General features: G+C 38.2%; 1 pseudogene; it reads left to right on the plus strand.

The window, feature by feature from the left end:
- The window catches only part of LOC100713394 (NF-X1-type zinc finger protein NFXL1-like), a 28,318-nt pseudogene extending 15,455 nt beyond the window's left edge, over positions 1–12,863 (plus strand).
- Positions 12,864–18,770: the final 5,907 nt, after the last annotated feature.

Below are 18,770 nucleotides of genomic sequence, written 5' to 3' on the forward strand. Positions count from 1 at the left end.
CCAGCAAAACAGAATAGAGGAACCTGAGTCAAAAACAAGATGGTGAGAGTAATACAGGGCTTCAAATCGAGATAATAGAAAGTCAAAGTGGGTTACTATATTATATCCTGCTATTTTTTCCCTTTAATTAAACGGATAAAAATAAAAAAGTAAATAATGGAGTGGAGATTGAGAAAAAAAGAGGGCATAACAGCGAAACAGGGCAGATCAAACCATAACCATTTAAGCAGAATAGTGTTTCACCACCAGATATTTCCGACCCAAAAGTAGTTACCATATTGACTCTTTCCTTGAAGTCCTTGAGTACAACTTCGTATACTGTAGCATTAAGTATATCAAAACAATGTAAAACCATTTAAGAGAATGACAGCATTATAGAGTATTTAGAATCGACTAACAGAAAATGAACAATGGTTTCTGTATAGTCTCCTTGTCTTTAAAAGGTTTTTGCTTATACTATTGTACATAATAAAATCCAATAAGATACAACCTGTTTAGACCATTGGAGACAGAAGAACAAAAGCTAGATGAGACTTCAAAACAAGATGGTACTAAATCAGTATTACCTATTAAGATGTCATTTTCTCCAAAATAGCTGTTCCTATCATCCAATCGTCTCTGTCTCATTTCTGTTGAGCTCTTTTTCTGTCAGTAGCTGTCAGTTTGTCTTCTTCATTTTGTTCTCTGCTCCATTCGTTGTAACCTCCCTGCCACTATTTCTGGGTTCTTTGTATTTTTCTTTTTTTAGAATATCCTGCAATACTTTCTGTAGGATTGAATTGGTGGTTGCAAATTCCCCCAGTTCCTCTTTATCCTGGAAGCACCTCGTTTTTCCATCAATTTCCAGGGACAGTTGTGCAGGATATCTCAATCTTGGCTGGAGATTATTATCTTTCAAAGCTTGAATTATTTCCCCCCATGCTCTTCATGATTTGATGGTTTGTGAAGAGAAATCTGCTGTAATTCTGATGGGTGTTCCCTTGTAAGTAGTCTGTTTCTTGTCTCTTACAGCTTTTAATATTCTGTTCTTGTATTGAATTTCTGGAATTTTTATTATTATATGCCTGGGTGTTTCTCTGTTAGGGTTGTAGGTAGCTGGGGTCCTGTATGCCTCATACATCTGAGTATCTTTACCTTTTGCTAAATTAGGAAAATTCTCCTGGATTATTTCCGTGAGTAGCTTTTGTAGTTCACTTGTTTGTGTCCCTACTTCTTCTTTTATGTTCTTAATCCTTAAGTTATGGCTCCTCTTATCATCTTCTTGTCTTTGTATTATTGCTGTTTGTTTCTTTGTTATTTTTAAGAAGTTTTTCATTTCATTCTCCCATATTACAAGTCTGCCCTCCAGTTCAGATATTCTGTCCTTAGTTTCTTTCAAGCTGTTATGCCAGTCTTTGATAGACTTCTTAATTTCTTGATAGTCCCTTTGAACCTGCTTCACATACTCAATGTTTTCTCTGTTTTCTCCATCAAGCAATTCTCCCCTCTTTTTCTGTTCTTCCATTCCACCATCTGTTTTTTCCTGGGTGGTGCTTAGCATTTCTGTAACTATTCTGCATACTTCTAGCTTCAGGTCGTTGATAACTTCATTCCTGAATTGGTCTATGAGGCTCTCTAGATGGCGCTTAATGTATATTGGTGCGGTGTCCACTATTGCCTGTTTCTCAGGATTGGGGGCCGAGGAGCCTTTTTTGTTGCTTCCCTTCCCCATATTTTCTGTTTCTTATAAAATGCAAGCTTACATAGGAAGCCCGGCTTCCCTGCCTGTCAGCCACAGCCTGATCAAATTGCGCTGGCTAGTTGTTCCCGCCCACCGCTGCGCACCAGGGAGTCGCGGAGGAGGCAGCCTACGCGGGAGTCAGTCGCTCCTCCGGGCCACCGTCAGGCTCTGGGATCTGGGTTGGGCCAGCCTAGGGAGTCCACCAGCAGCGTCACACAGGCCAGTCACTTTTCACCAATCCCGTCCGAGAGGGGAATGTGTGGCTGGAGTTGCCACTGCGCCCTGCTCTTACAGGACTGCCCGAGCCCAAAAAGTCCTCTGCTGGAGTCAAACTGTGGTAGGGGGTCAGTTTCTCGCTCACCTTGCCACCAGTCAGTTTTCGTGTACGCCTCCTTGTCCGTCCTGTTTTCGACTCCGTTCGCAGACTCCCGTTCCCGAGCTTCTGCGCGTCTCTCCTTGCCGAGCCACTTGTGGAGGCAGCCAGCCGCCGGGCGGCGGGAAACCCAAATCGTGGTTTCCAATGGCGCGTGGTCGAGCCTCCACACCGAGCCTTTTCTGTTCCTATTTTAGCGCCAGGACTATATTTTAAGTTGGTTTCTCTCAGCCCAGTTCGTTCCTGAGTCAGCAGAACATATCTCTACTGGTTCGTGACTCCTTAGTCTGCATCATTCCTGGCCTCTGAGCCGAGCCTTTCAGAGAGCCTTCGGTAGTTGCTGTTGTCTGTCCGCCATGTTCTCCTCTCTCCGGTACTTCATATGTTTCTAGGAATCTGTCCATTTCTTCTGTGTTATCAAACCTGTGAGAGTAGAGGTTTTTGAAATAGATGTCAATGATCTTCTGTATTTCTATAGGGTCTGTAGTGATTTGACCTTTTTCATTCCTTATTGCATGAATTTGAGCCTTTTCTTCCCCCTTTTAGTAAGATTGGCTAGGGGCTTATCAATTTTATTTATTCTTTCAAGGAACCAACTCTTGGACTCATTGATTCTTTGGATTGTTTTCTTAGTCTCTATTCCATTGATTTCTGCTCTGATTTTTATAATTTCCTCTCTTCTTTTGGCTTCAGGCTTGACTTGCTCTTCTTTTTCTAGCTGTTTGAGGTGTAGCATCAAGTTATTTATTTGTATTTGTTCTGTTTTTCTGATGTGGGAACTCAGTGCAATAAATTTTCCTCTCAGGACGGCTTTCATTGCATCCCACAGATTCTGGTAAGTTGTATCTGCATTTTCATTTTCTTTTAGGTATTGTTTAATTTCTTCTGTGACCCACTGATTACTCAAGAGTGTGTTATTCAGTTTCCATGTGTTTGCGGGATTTTTGCAGTATCTTTTATCATTAATTTCTAATTTCAGAGTGCTATGATCCGATAACATGCAAGGGATGATTTCAACTCTTTTGCATTTGTTTAAATATGTTCTGTGAGCTAATATATGGTCTATTTTAGAGAATGATCCATGTACTGCTGAGAAGAATGTGTATTCTGATGTTGTTGGGTGGAACTTTCTGTATATGTCTATCAAATCCATTTGTCCACAGGTGTGATTCAGTTCTGTTATTTCTTTGCTGATTGTCTGTCTGGTTGATCTGTCCCTTGGTGTCAATGGCATATTAAGGTCTCCTGTTACAATTGTGTTACTGATAATTTGAGTTTTCATTTCTGTTAATAGTTGTTTTATATAACTGGGTGTTCTGGAGTTTGGTGCATATATATTTAAGGTAATTATCACTTCCTCTTGGAGTTTTCCCCTAACGAGTATGTAGTGACCTTCTTTACCCTTTATGGTCATTGTTGGTTTAAAGTTCACATTGTCTGCAAACAGAATGGCTACTCCTGCCATTTTTTGGATTCCTGCTGCATGAAGTATTGTTTTCCATCCTTTGACTTTCAGTCTGTGAGTATCCTTCTGGGTTAGATGGGTTTCCTGTAAACAGCATATGGTTGGATTTTGTTTCTTGATCCATTCTGCTAATCTGTTTCTTTTGATTGGTGCATTGAGACCATTTACATTAATGGTTATTGCTGTTAAATGCTGGTTTTTTGTTGACATGTTATCTCTCTACTGTTGCATCTTTATCTTTGTGTTCTGTTTAATTATCTGCTTTGCTTAGTGGTTTTTTTCCTTTGTGTATCTAAACTGTCTTTCAATATTTTTTGCAGGGTTGGCTTAGTGTTCATGAAGTTCTTTAGCTGTTCTTTGTCATGGAATTATTGTATTTCACCATCAATTTTGAATGATAGTTTTTCAGGATACATCAGTCTAGGTTGGAAATCATTTTGCTTTAGGATCTGGAATACTTCACTTTATGCTCTTCTTGACTTTATTGTTTGTGCTGAGAAGTTTGCTGTCATTCTGATAGGTTTTCCTTTATAGGTGATTTGTCTTTTCTCTCTGATAGCTTTTAATATTCTATTCTTTTGTTCAATTTTTGGGATGGTGATTATAATAAGTCTGGGTGTAGTTTTATTTTGGTTATGACTATTTGGAGTTCTGTGTGATTCACTGATCTTGATATCAGTTTCCAATCTCATGTTTGGAAAATTTGAGCTATCACTTCTCTAAATATTCTCTTGACATACTTTATTTTCTCCCCTTCTTTTTCATTTATCCCTATTAAGCTTATGTTGTTTCTCTTTGTGTCATCTTGCAGGTGTTAAGTTGTTTTTTCCTGATTTCTTCTTATTTTTAAAATATCTTTCCTTTCCTGTTCACTGGCTGCAATCTGGTCTTTGAGCTCTGCAATTCTATCTTCACATTCATTGAGGCAGTTTTGACAACTTTCAATGCAATTTTTGATTTCCTGTATATCTCTTTGCATCTATCTGCTTTATATATTTTGTTTGTTTCTTATATTGTTCATCCCGGGATTATCTCTTTTTGTTTAGTTCTAATTTTTAACTGTGTCTTCTTTAGATATGTTCAGTGTTTCCTTCATTTCTTCTTTTACCTGAGAGATTACTTCTAGTTTGAATTCCTTTAAGGCTTTCCAGAGTTGCTTCTTTATTTCTGTTACTATTATTTCAGGTATTTCAGGTATGTGGCATGTATTTTCTTCTATGTATACAGTTCCTAGGCTTTCTTGGTTTGGGCTGGATGTTTGAGATTGCATTTTGGTCTTTCGTTTTGTCATTTTCCTAAATTTTCGAGCTTCAAGTGTTGTTCCAATCTTCCTCTGGGCGTGTTGGAAATTGTCTCTTATGTCCTGTACTCCTGGGACTCCTCTGGTAGTGTAGTTCCCTCCTTGGGCAGTGAAACCCCCAGATTAAGAGAAGGTTGCCAGGCTCCTCTCAGGTAGACCTAAAGCTGCCTCAAGCTATACAGCTCCCCCCTGTGGCAGCAAAGCTTCCTTCCTCAGCAAGGCTGCTCCTTCCTCCAGGCGGTGGCAGTAGTGCTGAGCTCTCCAGGCTGAAAGGAGGTCCTGTTTAAGCTTGGAGCAGTTTCCCGCAGCTTGGCCCAGTTCCCTCCTTCAGGTGTGGCAGGTGCCTTGTGCCCTCCGGGTGAGGGAGGGTGGTCGGCAAGGCTGGTACAGAGTCCCGTGACTCGCCCCACCTCACTCTTCCCGGCAGGAAGCTGTGGCGTGGCCCCCAGGCCAGAGAGAGAGGTCCCCCAGGTGGGGATAGGGACCCGCAGCTTGCTGACTTCATATTCTTTTGAAGTCCTGTGTCACTTACAGAGTTTTGTTTTGATTGGTTTCATTCTGTTTTATTTTGTTTCTTTTTATTCTCTTTAAAATAAAATTAAAAAAAAAAGAATTATGGGAAAAGGAAAGAGGACTCATTTAAGAAATAAACTCTGAAAAACCCCACAAATAGGCCAAGAAAAATGGACAACTAGGTTTATGAAGCCCAGAGGAATCCAAGTAGGTTGAACTTGAAAAAGTCTACACTGAGCCCATTATTATAAAATTGTGGAAAGTCAACATCAAGGAAAATTTGAAACTTGCAAGAGAAAAGGGAATAATTAGGTAGAAGAAAGGCCCTTTACAAACTCCTACTGAGGCCTAGGATATAGCTCAGTGGCACAGTGCCTGACAAGTGCAAGGTCAAGAGTTCAATTCCAGGTAGCCCCCAAAAAACTCCTACCAGTGGATTTGTCTGTAGAAAGTTTGCAACCAAATGGGGCAGGGAGGACATAATGAGATCAAACTGCTAGATGAAAGATACTTTGCTGTTATTATACTTTATTATAGCTTACTTAATTAACAGAGAAAAATCTTATTTTTACCCCAGCAAATATAAAACCTACTGATCAAACTCAATGCATAATTATAAATTAAGAGGTACCAAATGCTTTTTGAAGGAATGACATAATAATAAAAAGTCAAGTTTTACAGATTAATCTATAATTTCTATCTTGAAAAGTCCAGCTAAAATTTTTGAGAGACCTGACATACCTCATTTAAAATGTATCTGAACCAATAAATGTTTGCACAAATAGAAAACAGGTAAATGTATCCAACTAGATATTAACACATCTTTAGACACTGTCAACAAATAGGAAAACTTTTCTTAATCACAGGAACAAAGGCTAGAAATAAAGATGTTGATGTAGTTGATTTAAAATGTACTAAAGATTTCTCTTCAATAAAGGAAAATCAAGAAAGAATTGGTCAGGAATCAGATTAGGAGAAAATATTTTCATTTCCTAAAACTGACAGGGTACTACTGGTAAGACTATATAAAGATATCTCAAAAATAAAAAATAAAAAAGTAAGAGCCCAGGGTAGAACGGGCTAAATGGATGGACAAAGGATATGAACCAGCAAGTCACAAAAAAGGGAACTCCAGCCTGCAGAAGGTATCTGATAGGTAGTGCTGGAGATGGACACTCCCTGACGCCAGGGAGCTGGTGGTCAAGGCCATGCCCAAAGTTAGCCAGCTGCAACGCTGTTTTGGGAAATGGAACTCTTCTGGGTGGCATGGGGGGAGGGCAAGAGAAGACATGCAGGGACTCTGTGCTTCCTGACCCCAGCCCTGGAGGAGTTGAGACCTCTGTGGCTGTAGAGCTGATAGAAGGCTAATCAAGCTGCAGCCAAAAAACTTGTTGAAGAACATTTTAGATCTTCATCTAAAGAGGAAGGAGATGAAGACTTTTTAAGGGAAACAGGGAAAAATAGCTACTAATACATTTATAACATACACTATTTAAAAATTGTGGATAATGTGAATTAGAGCAAATAAAATAATATGTAAATGAAGCTTTTCAAGCAGGAGCTAAGGCATACTTAATTTGTGTTTCTTCAATGAAGAGAAACCAAGCAGTTTGGAGCTCTTTATGATGTTTCTGTATATTTCACATGCCTTGGATCCAGAAGTGCACTAAAGATAGCCAGTTTCTTTTGTCTTCTCTGATGGATGATGATTCTGGAATGAGAAATTATCTTTGTCCTTGTCCAAAATGTAGGTTGGACTACAAATGATCAGAAACACTTAGTAGGTACTGTTGCTATTGCAGAAAAGTAGAAGATCCACCTTTAGATCCATGACTCATGTGACCAAGTACGTGAGACAGAATTTAAACCACCTTGTGACCACAAGTGTTTACTTCTCTGTCATCCAGTTCCTTGCCCTATTTGTGCAAAAACAGTCACGACTACTTGTCACTTTAAGAAAGCAAAACCTATCCCTCATAGAGGCAATGCCAAGGAATGGTTCTGGAAATAGCCTTGTGGGTGGAAATTGCTTTGTGGGCAACTTCAGTGTGAAAATCCTTGTCATGCAGGAAATTGTCAACACTGTCTAAGGGTTAGGAGACAAAAACGTGTCTGTGGCAAAAAAAGTTGCTGAAAGAAATTGTGCAACCCCAGTTTGGCTCAAGGGTCAAGTATGTGGAAAACACTGCCATAGGGTGTCATACCTGCAGGACACTTTGGCATATTGGTGCTTGTAGAGAATGTCCTCGACCTGGGAAAATGTTCTGTCCAAGTCAGAAATCAAGGTTTTCTTTGCCTTGCACAGAAGATGTACCAACCTGTGGAGACAGTTGTGGCAAAGCACAAGTGTGGAATCCATACATACTCACAGTGTGGTCACTGAGGTCCTTGTGAAATATGTAGACAAGAAGTGCAAAAGCATCATCACTGTGGAAATCACACAAAATGCATGCCATGCCATAAGCCATACCTGTGTGAAACTAAGTGTGTTAAGATGCATGTCTGTCAGAAACACCAATGCAGGAAAAAGTGTTGTCCTGGGAACTGTCCACTTTGTGATCAAAACTGTGGATGGACTTTAGGATGTAGAAACCACAAGTGTCGAAAAAAAAAGTGGCGGCTTGCTAGGGGATTGGGCGGAGAGTCTCTCCAGAGAAATCATATTAGAAGCTAGAATATGACAACATGGAGAGGGCCAGATGAATGGATAATGATTCTTATTAACCAAGACAGCGCAGCTGAAGGATTTAAAGTCATGCTGAGACTGTGAAGGATGATAACGGGAGGCTGAAAATCCTGTGCCTTTAAATCAGCAAACTGACTGGTGGACCCAACAGGAAAAGCTGTGTTGGCTTTTGGTGACTGCTGGAAACTGAGACCTGGGACCCCGAGAAGCAGCCAAGACTGCTTCTCGCTGCACCAGAGGAGATTGTGAAAGGCTCTGGAGCTCCAAAGCCGAATGCTGTGCAGTTTTCTGACCATTCCACGCTGTGCCGAGAGCACAGGGAGGGCGAGCGGCATGGTTTGCAGTAGACCCAAGACAAGGACCTGCACCGAACCCTGGTGAGTACTGGGGACCCCGCGGCTGCTGGGGTTGGCCAGAGAACATTTTGGAACTGGGCAGTGCCCACCACCATGGGGACATCAATAACACAGAGAGTCTGGTGGCAGACATCTTAGAGTTGGGCAGAACTTACAGCTCGGTGACATCACCGAGTCCCCCTGTAGGGAGGTCTGGTGGAGGACATCTTGAAATTGGGCAGAGCCTGACGCCATGCTGGCTTCAGCATCATACAGAGAACTAGTGGAAGACATCTTGGATTTGGGGAGATCTGCTGTCCTGGTACTCCTGTTACAGAGAGGTCTGGAAGAGAACAGCTGGGATTTGGGCAGAACCCTGTGCCATAGTGACATTAGTTAGCTGCTTCTGGTACAGAGAGAAGTGGCAGGAGCTACTGGGGCTAAACCAAGCCTCTGCTAGGGGCCCAATAAGCAGATACAAAATAGTCACAACTCAGTGACATCCAGAAAGTACAGCCTAATTTACGGATTGACTGGCACAGAGGCTGGAGGCTAGCCTGTACTGCCCCTGCATCCCAGCCTACCCCAGATAACAGCAAATTGGGGAGGACAGCAAAAACTCAAATCAGCACGCTTCTGAAAGGCCCTAAGCAATTCGGAGAGGGCCAGAGACCCCCCAGGACACTCCAGTCTGAAAGAAACCAGAAACATGACAAGAGATAAAAATAAAAAAAAATCTCCAGCTGCCCAACATGAGAAAATAAGCCCAGGAAAAGTAAACACTGAAGAGAACAAGCACAGTAACCACCCAATGCTTGACACAGCATCAGCTGAAATTAAAAAATACCTTCATGACCTCATAGATGAATTTGAAGGTGTACTCCTGATCCAAGTGAGGCAAGATATAAAGAGATTAATTAAAGAAATGACAAGCTCCACCCAAGAGAACACAGATGGAAGAACTGAGGAAATCAGAAAAGAAAGAGAAACTTCTGAAGAAGAATTTAAACATAACTTAGAATACATGAAACAGATCCAAAGAGATTACCAGGAAACTAAAAACTCCATTGAACACTGGCAAAATGCCTTGACAGAAACTAAAGACAGCCTTCTGAAACTTGAAGAGAGATTTATGGCATATTATCGTGAAAGAAAAAGCCTCTTAAAAATAACAAGGAACCAGAAAGAAACAATTCAAAAACTAGAAGATGACAAAAAGATAAATAACTTAAGAATAAAGAATGTGAGTGAGGAAGCAGGAGCAACCAAAAATGAAATACAAAGAATATTCACAGATATATTAAAGCAAAAATTCCCATGTATAGCAAAAAGAAATGATATCCAGATAAAAGAGGCATACAGAACACCAGCTACCTACAACCAAAACAGATCTACGCCTAGACCTATAATAATCAAGATTCCAGAAATCCACCAAAAGAACAGAATATTAAAAGCAGCCAGATTACCTACAACAGGAAAATTATCAAAATAACAGCAGACTTGTCAACACAAAGTCTTAAGTCAAGAAGGGAGTGGGGAGAAATATTGCAAGTCCTGAAAGAAAATAATATGCAAACAAAGCTCATATACCCGTCAAAACTCTCTCTCAAAATTAATGGAGAAATAAGATGCTTCCAAGACAAGGATGAACTGTGGGAGTTCGTGGCCACCAATCCAACCCTACAGAGAGTGCTGAAGGACATTATAGAGAAAGAGAGGAAGGGATACCAGGATTCCAGCAACAGTGGCAGAGAGGCCTCAATTAACGGGGCAGACAGTGGAAGGAATAAGGTGGACAAATTATAGCAGAAAAGTGGAGTAGCTGACATGAAGCAGAGATGGTAAGCTATAGTCTTTAGTATAGACAGCTCTGAAACACTATAAAAAAAGGCAGAGATCATTGTTAATGGTGTATAAGGACTTAAAAGACACAGTAGTCTTATCACCATATTTAGTTTGAATTTAATTTGTTCTGGTCTGTCCACTCATGTCAGATTTGAGGGCACAGACATCTTGACCCCAAAATAAAAACTGAAATCCTGTATTACTTGCATTGTCTTACTACTGATCTTAATTGAATCTGAATCATAAGACTATGGGTTGGCCTTGGCTGATTTTATTTGAATTTGATATGCTTGTTAGTATCAACCCTAAAAGTAGAGGCAACTACTCTGAAGATGACAAAATGTAAAGGATATCCATACTGGTATTAACTATTAACAGTTCTCAAATCCTACAAGGCTTTGAGGAAGTTAAAGTTAAGTTTTTATAAAAATAGGTAATACTATGTTTAACTACAAGCCGGTGTTGTGGACAAATCTATTGAAAATAACAAGAGAAAACATAGTAACTACGGAAGATCATCTATATTGTGGTCTTATATGTCTTATCCATTGCATGTTTTTCTAGGAAGTTGTTTTGCTGTCTTGCTATGACTTGGTTTTCCCTATAATACAGAGAGGATAGATATATATGTAGAAATTCACACATGAGTTTTTGAAAAATTATTTACGAGAACAGATTATATAATGCAAGATGTAATGAACAGATACTCTGAGGAAGAGGTCCTAAGAAACCCGAGGCTAATTTTGTAGCATTATGATATAAATTCTAACAATACTAATGTTCGCTGATTAGAATGACATTGGACTGGTTTCTTGAGTTCAATTTCAGCATATGTAGAGATGGGGATGGCTATCACAAAGAGAATGAGAGATGCGACGGTAGTTATTATTGTCTTCTCTAATGTTAGATCTTGAAGACCTAAAAAGTTTTCATCATCCTGTAATGATTTGATTAGTTGTATAATATGCAATAAATATATAAAGTGGGTGAAGATGGGGACAACTATTTGTAAGAAACTAGAGACAGTTAGATAGACAGTGAAGATCTCCAGTGGACTTGCTTTGAAATCTGTATTTCTTTAAATTGTTTTTTTAACTGTTTTGTTCTGTTTTGATATGTTTAATCTTACCCTCTTTGAGATGTAAAACAAATGTGTAGGACTGATAACCATATTACTGAGCTTTTGTTCGATCATTGAGCAGAACTGTTTGTAGTGGCACTTTTTGAATGTCATTCTAAATACTTTAATTATATAACCTGAACAGCTATTTCTAAGATGACAATATGTAACTTATCAACCAGCAATTTCTTACCGTTTGTTTTTCTGTAATTTTGTAATATTTCTACCCTTTTTTATCTCCATGTATTTTTTTCTCCATGTATTTTTTGTTTCGTTTTCTCTAAATAAAAAAAAAAAAAAAAGAAACCACAAGTATCCATCTGTCTGCCTCAGAGGCGTGTGCTATCCATGCCCAAAAACTGTAGGTGTGAAGTGCAATTGTGGTAACGCAAAGGGACAGTGCCCTGTGATCAAGAGCAAACCCCAAGACCACCCTAATGCAAAGAACTGTGCAGTCCACCATAAACGTCATTGTAGGAGTAGAGCAAAACATCATTGTCACCTAGCGCCTAAGGGTCCTTCCCACCTTGCGATCAACTTGCCAAAAAGTTTTGGAGAAATGTCACCACTTCTTTCTTGCTTCACGTCATGATCAAGCATAAATAATGCAGACTGGCTGGCAGCAGCCTACAGGACCTTGAGAACAGCCATCTGAACCAGTGTTTTTAAAGACTGTGTTACTTCATCCTCCTTGTCTAGTTCCAGTTCCTCTGGAATGTCTTGGGAAGCATGAGGTGAGCCCACTACCATGCCATTCTGTAGGGCCCTGTAGGCAGATTCTGTAGGAAGAATCTTAGGTTGTCAGCATCATACATGTTTGAAAGAATGCCATAAAGTAACTGAAGTTGATGGCTACACTAGCAAAAACAAGGCTGACCCAGAATGTGGGTTTTGTTGTGAAGAAGAGTGCTCTAAGTCTTGGCCATTGGGGTGTGCTGATCTGTGTGTTTTATCTTGTCACCCTGGAGAATATCTTCCTTTTGTTCAGACGCTTAGGATATAATGCCAATGCAGGATCTCAAGGCTGTATGTAGAATGTAGAAAAACAACTACAGTTGTTGCCAAAATCAGTGCCCCAAAGAGCTTCCTTGTTGTCACAGATGCAAAGAGATGTGTCATTGTGGTAAATGTTAATTGCAACCCGAAGTTTAAACTTACATGTCCTTGCAAAAGAATAAAAAAGGAATTGCAGTGCAATAAAGTAGGCGAAAATCAGATTTCTATAGAATGTGACACCACATTTATGGAAACGAAGCAGAAAACATCTGAAATTAAAAAAACAAGAAGTAGAAGAAGCCAAATCTGCTCTTGAAGAAGAAAAATGAAGACAACAGGTTTAACTGGAAGCTTTTGAAAGCAATTGAAGGGTTGCTGGAAGAAGAACAAAAAAGGGCTGATGTAACAATTGAGCTGTCATTTTGGTAAAAATACAAGTTTTATTTTCTTCTAGTGTGTGCAGTTGCAGTGGTATTGTTTGCATGGTGCATCACCTGTGATATAAATTAAATAAAATGTTTCATCTTTTAGTATATATCAGATTGAATTTAGATAAATTGTCAAATTTGGGATATTATACAATGTATATTATAGAACATGATAAAGAACATCATTCACCTCTATATTCTCCTCCAACTGTTTTTTTTTTAATTTAAGAGGAAAAAGAGAAAAACACAAAACAAACCAAAGCGGTGTAAGGGTACACGTAATACAGAACTACAAAAACAAACAAAACAAAACAAACAAAAAAAAACATAACAGTAAGAAATCACCTGTTAATAGATTACATATTATCATCTTGAAAATAGTTGCTAAAATCACAGTATCAAAGAATACAAGGTGGACATTCAAACAGGGAGACTGCAAACAGCTGTGTTCAATGATCCAAAAACATTAATATAGTCAGCTATTTAACACCCCTAAACATACTTGCTATTATATCCATTAGAGCTCTTTTTTTCCCCCTCTCTTTTTTACAACAAAATTTACACATTTTGGATTTTATTACTCCTTAGTTCTTATTACTTTTTTTGGGGGGAGAGAATAAAGTCAAATATGGCAAAACAAAGTTGTCAGTCAAAACCAAGGATAGACATAGCACATGATGTAGAACAGAGTACAAGGTTATCAACAATGGTTATCAACGTTGTCCCTTGTTTCCTTAAAAAGAATTGTCTATCTCATTAGATATTATAAAGTTGGACAAAACAGTAGAGAACAAGACCAATAAAACTTAGGCATTGTAAACATTACAGGACTTCCAAAGAAGACAATAGTCAAACCAGAATGGGTAACTTAGTGAATCTTATTGCCTTCAAAGTAGTTGCCTATGTCTTCAAACTTGATACTATCATATAGAATGGAACAGAGTCTAATCGGTCAAAACAAGATCGTGGGAGTATTACAGGACTTCAAAACAAGTTAATAGGAAATCAAAAAGAGTTATTATTTATATATCCTAAATTTTTAAATTTTTTCTTTAATTAAGACAAACATAAGAAATGACTAAATAATTTTTTAAAAACAATAAGGGGGAGATTAAGATAAAACAGGACAAAGCAATATAACAATAGAGGTCAAAGCATGACTGTTTCAGCAACCTAGTACTTCACCACCATATAACCCGACTTAATAGTAGTTACCATAGTGTCTGTCTTTTTCCTTGAAATGTTTGGATAAAACTTCATATACTCTAGCTTCAAATATTTTCATATCAAGAAGCCCAGAATAAACCCTTTCTAATTAATGAGTGAAAACTTTATAAGGCTTCAAGGCCACCTAATGGGGAATCATGATTACCATATATTTTTATATATTTGAATCATTACTTACATTAGGGAAACTATTCGGTATTCACACATGCGAGATTGATTTATTTCACTTATGAGTATGGTCTCAAGCTGCGCCCATTTATTGATAAATATCTCAATGTGATCCTTCTTTATAGCGGAATAATACTCCATTGTATAGAAATACCACAACTTTTTTTATCCATTCCTCAGTTGATGGACACTTGGGTTGTTTCCAAGATCTGGCGATTACAAATTGTGCTGCTATAAACATAGGTGCACATATATCACTGTGGTATGATGCTTTCAGTTCTTCTGGGAATATGCCTAGAAGTGGAATAGCTGGAATAAATGGGATTTCCAGTCCCAACTTTTTGAGAAATCTCCAGACAGATCTCCACAAAGGCTGTACCAGTCTACACTCCCACCAGCAGTGCAGGAGAGTTCCTTTTTCCCCACAGCCTCTCCAGCATTTGTTGTCGGTTTTCTTGATCCTGGCCATTCTTTCAGGAGTGAGATGGTATCTCAGTGTGGTTTTAATTTGCATTTCTCTAATGACCAATGATGATGAGCATGTTTTCATGTATTTATTTGCCATTTGCATTTCTTCATCTGAGAAGTGCGTATTCATCTCAGATGCCCATTTTTGGATTGGATCTTTGAATTTTGGAGGTCTGAGTTTTTTTAATTCTTTATATGTTTTAGACAAGAGTCCCTTGTCTGAGAGGGAGTTCACTAAAATCTTTTCCCAGTTTGTGGGTTTTCTTTTCACTATGCTGGAGATTTCTTTTGACATGCAGAAACTTTTTAATAAGAAGTGGTCCCAGTTATTGATTCTGGGAAGAATTTCCCGTGTGGTTTGAGTCCTGTTCATGAATTCTCTACCTACTCCTATGTATCCAAGGTTTCTACCAACTTTGTCTTCCAATAGATTTAGTGTTTCTGTTTTAATATTCAGATCTTTGACCCATTTAGATTTTAATTTAGTACATGGTGATAGACATGGGTCTAGCTTTAGTTTTTGGCAAATGGAGAGCCAGTTTTTCCGGCACCATTTATTAAAGAGACTGTCGTTCTTCCAGTAAACCTGCTTGGCTCCTTTATCAAAGATAAGGTGGTTGAGTGTGTTCGTAGTTGTGGTTGTATCTTCTAATCTATTCCACTGATCTTCGGCTCTGTTTTGATTCCAATACCATGTTGATTTTACTACTGTTGCTTTGTAGTATAACTTCAAGTCAGGGATTGTGATGCCTCCTGCTTTGTCTTTGCTGCTTAGAATTGCCTTTGCGATTCTAGGTCTCTTCTGGTTCCAGATGAAATTTAGGAGTGATTTCTCTAGATCTATAAGGTATGTTGATGGCATTTCTGTTGGGATTGCATTGAATCTGTATAACAGTTTTGGGAGAATGGCCATCTTCACAATGTTTGTTCTTCCTATCCATGAGCAAGGGATATCTTTCCATTTTCTGAGATCATCTTCAATTTCCTTTTTCAGTGTATTATAATTTTCACTGTATAAGTCTTTCACTTCTTTCGTAAGAGTAATTCCTAAATATTTCATTTTTTTGCTTGCTAATGTGAAGAGTGCAGTTTCTCTTATTTCCCTCTCTGTAATTTTGTTGTTTGTGTATAGGAATGCTATTGATTGCTGAGTATTGATTTTGTATCCAGCCACATTACTGAATTTATTTATTGTATCTAAGAGTCTTTCAATGGAGTTTAGGGGGTCTTCTATGTAGAGTATCATGTCATCTGCAAACAATGATAATTTAACTTCTTCTTTTCCTATCTTTACCCCTTTTATTTCTCTTTCTTGCCTAATTGCTGTGGCTAGTACTTCCAGTACTATATTAAATAGGAGTGGTGATAAAGGACATCCTTGTCTTGTGCCCGATTTTAAAGTAAAGGCTTTCAATTTTTGGCCATTTAGTATGATGCTGGCTGTTGGTTTGTCATAAATGGCCTTTATTATATTGAGGTAAAGACCATTTATTCCAATTTTCTGTAAAGTTCTTATCATGAATAAGTGTTGGACCTTATCGAAGGCTTTTTCTGCATCTATAGAAATGATCATGTGATTCTTATTTTTGGCTTTACTGATATGGTGGATTACATTTATTGATTTGCATATGTTGAACCATCCTTGCATTCCTGGGATGAATCCCCCTTGGTCATGGTGTATAATCTTCTTGATGATTTGCTGGATCCTATTTGCCAATATTTTGTTGAGGATTTTTGCATCTGTGTTCATTAGGGAGATCGATCTATAGTTCTCTTTTATAGTTGGGTCTTTCTCAGGTTTTGGTACTAGAGTAATATTTGCTTCCAGGAATGACTTAGGAAGGATTGCTTCCCTTTCAATTTCATTGAATAGTTTGAGGAGTGTCGGCATTAGGTCTTCTTTATATTTCTTGTAGAATTCTGCAGTGAATCCATCTGGGCCTGGGCTCTTCTTGGTGGGTAAGGACTTATTTACATTTTCAATTTCATTAGCAGAGACTGGGTTATTCAACAGTTTTATATCCTCTTGATCTAGCTTTGGTACTTCATATGCTTCTAAGAATCTGTCTATTTCTTCTATGTTATCAAACTTTTGAGAGTAGAGGTTTTCGAAATAGGTGTTGCTGATCCTCTGTATTTCTATTGGGTCTGTAGTGATTTCTCCTTTTTCATTTCTTATTGCATGAATTTGAGATTTTTTTCCCCTTTTTTAAATAAGGTTGGCTAGGGGCTTATCGATTTTATTTATTCTTTCAAAGAACCAACTCATTGATTCATTGATTCTTTGGATTGTTTCCTTAGTCTCTATTGCATTGATTTCTGCTCTGATTTTTATAATTTCCTCTCTTCTTTTGGCTTTGGGCTTGACTTGCTCTTCTTTTTCTAGCTGTTTGAGGTGTAGCATCAAGTTATTTATTTGTATTCGTTCTGTTTTCCTGATGTGGGAACTCAGTGCAATAAATTTTCCTCTCAGAACGGCTTTCATTGCATCCCACAGATTCCGGTAAGTTGTATCTGCATTTTCATTTTCTTTTAGGTATTGTTTAATTTCTTCTATAATTTCTTCTGTGACCCATTGATTACTTGAGTGTGTTATTTAGTTTCCATGTGTTTGCGGAATTTTTGCAGTATCTTTTATCATTAATTTCTAATTTCAGAGCGCTATGATCCGATAGTATGCACGGGATGATTTCAACTCTTTTGCATTTGCCTAAATATGTTCTGTGAGCTAATATATGGTCTATTTTAGAAAATGATCCATGTACTGCTTAGAAGAATATGTATTCTGATGTTGTTGGGTGGAACATTCTGTATATGTCTATCAAAACCGTTTGTTCACAGGTGTGATTCAGTTCTGTTATTTCTTTGCTGATTTTCTGTCTGGTTGATCTGTCCCTTGGTGTCAGTGGTGTATTAAGGTCTCCTGTTACTATTGTGTTACTGATAATTTGAGTTTTCATTTCTGTTAATAATTGTTTTATATAACTGGGTGCTCTGGAGTTTGGTGCGTATATATTTAAGATAGTTATCTCTCACTCTTGGAGTTTTCCCCTTACGAGTATGTAGTGACCTTCTTTGTCCTTTATGGTCATTGTTGGTTTAAAGTTCACGTTGTCTGCAAACAGAATGGCTACTCCTGCCTTTTTTTGGATTCCTGCTGCATGAAGAATTGTTTTCCATCCTTTGACTTTCAGTCTGTGAGTATCCTTCTGGGTTAGATGGGTTTCCTGTAAACAGCATATGGTTGGATTTTGTTTCTTGATCCATTCTGCTAGTCTGTTTCTTTTGAGTGGTGCATTGAGACCAGTTACATTAATGGTTGTTACTGTTAAATGCTGGTTAATTGTAGGAATGTTATCTCTCTGCTGTTGCATCTTTATCTTTCTGTTCTGTTTAATTATTTGCTTTGCTTAGTGGTTTTTTCCTTTGTGTATCTAAACTGTCTTTCAATATTTTTTGCAGGGTTGGTTTGGTGTTCATGAAGTTCTTCAGCTGTTCTTTGTCATGGAAGTATCATATTGAACCATCTATTTTGAATGATAGTTTTGCAGGATATATCAGTCTTGGTTGGAAATCATTTTGCTTTAGGATCTGGAATACTTCACTCCATGGTCTTCTTGACTTTATTGTTTGTGCTGAGAAGTCTGCTGTGATTCTGATAGGTTTTCCTTTATAAGTGATCTGTCTTTTCTTTCTGACAGCTTTTAATAATCTAATCTTGTGTTGGATTTCTGGGATGGTGATTATTATATGTCTGGGTGTAGTTTTATTTTGGTTATGACTGTTTGGAGTTCTATATGCTTCACTGATCCTGATGTCAGTTTCTGATCTCATGTTTGGGAAATTTTCAGCTATTACTTCTCTAAATATCCTCCTGACATCCTTTATGTTGTCTCCCTCTCTTTCATTAATCCCTATCATTCTTATGTTATTCTTCTTTGCATCATCTTGCAGTTGTTGAATTGTTGTTTCCTGATTCCTTGTTATTTTCAAAAGATTTTTCCTTTCCTGTTCACTAGCTGCAATCCTGTCTTCAAGGTCTGAAATTCTATCTTCACTTTCATTAAGGTGGTTTGTACAACTTTCAGTGGAGGTTTTTATTTCGTGTATATCTCTGTGCATCTGC

This window comes from Cavia porcellus, unplaced genomic scaffold (assembly GCF_034190915.1).
Source record: "Cavia porcellus strain 051 isolate PalLab524CR breed Dunkin Hartley unplaced genomic scaffold, mCavPor4.1 scaffold_28, whole genome shotgun sequence".
In the NCBI taxonomy this organism is placed as follows: domain Eukaryota; kingdom Metazoa; phylum Chordata; class Mammalia; order Rodentia; family Caviidae; genus Cavia; species Cavia porcellus.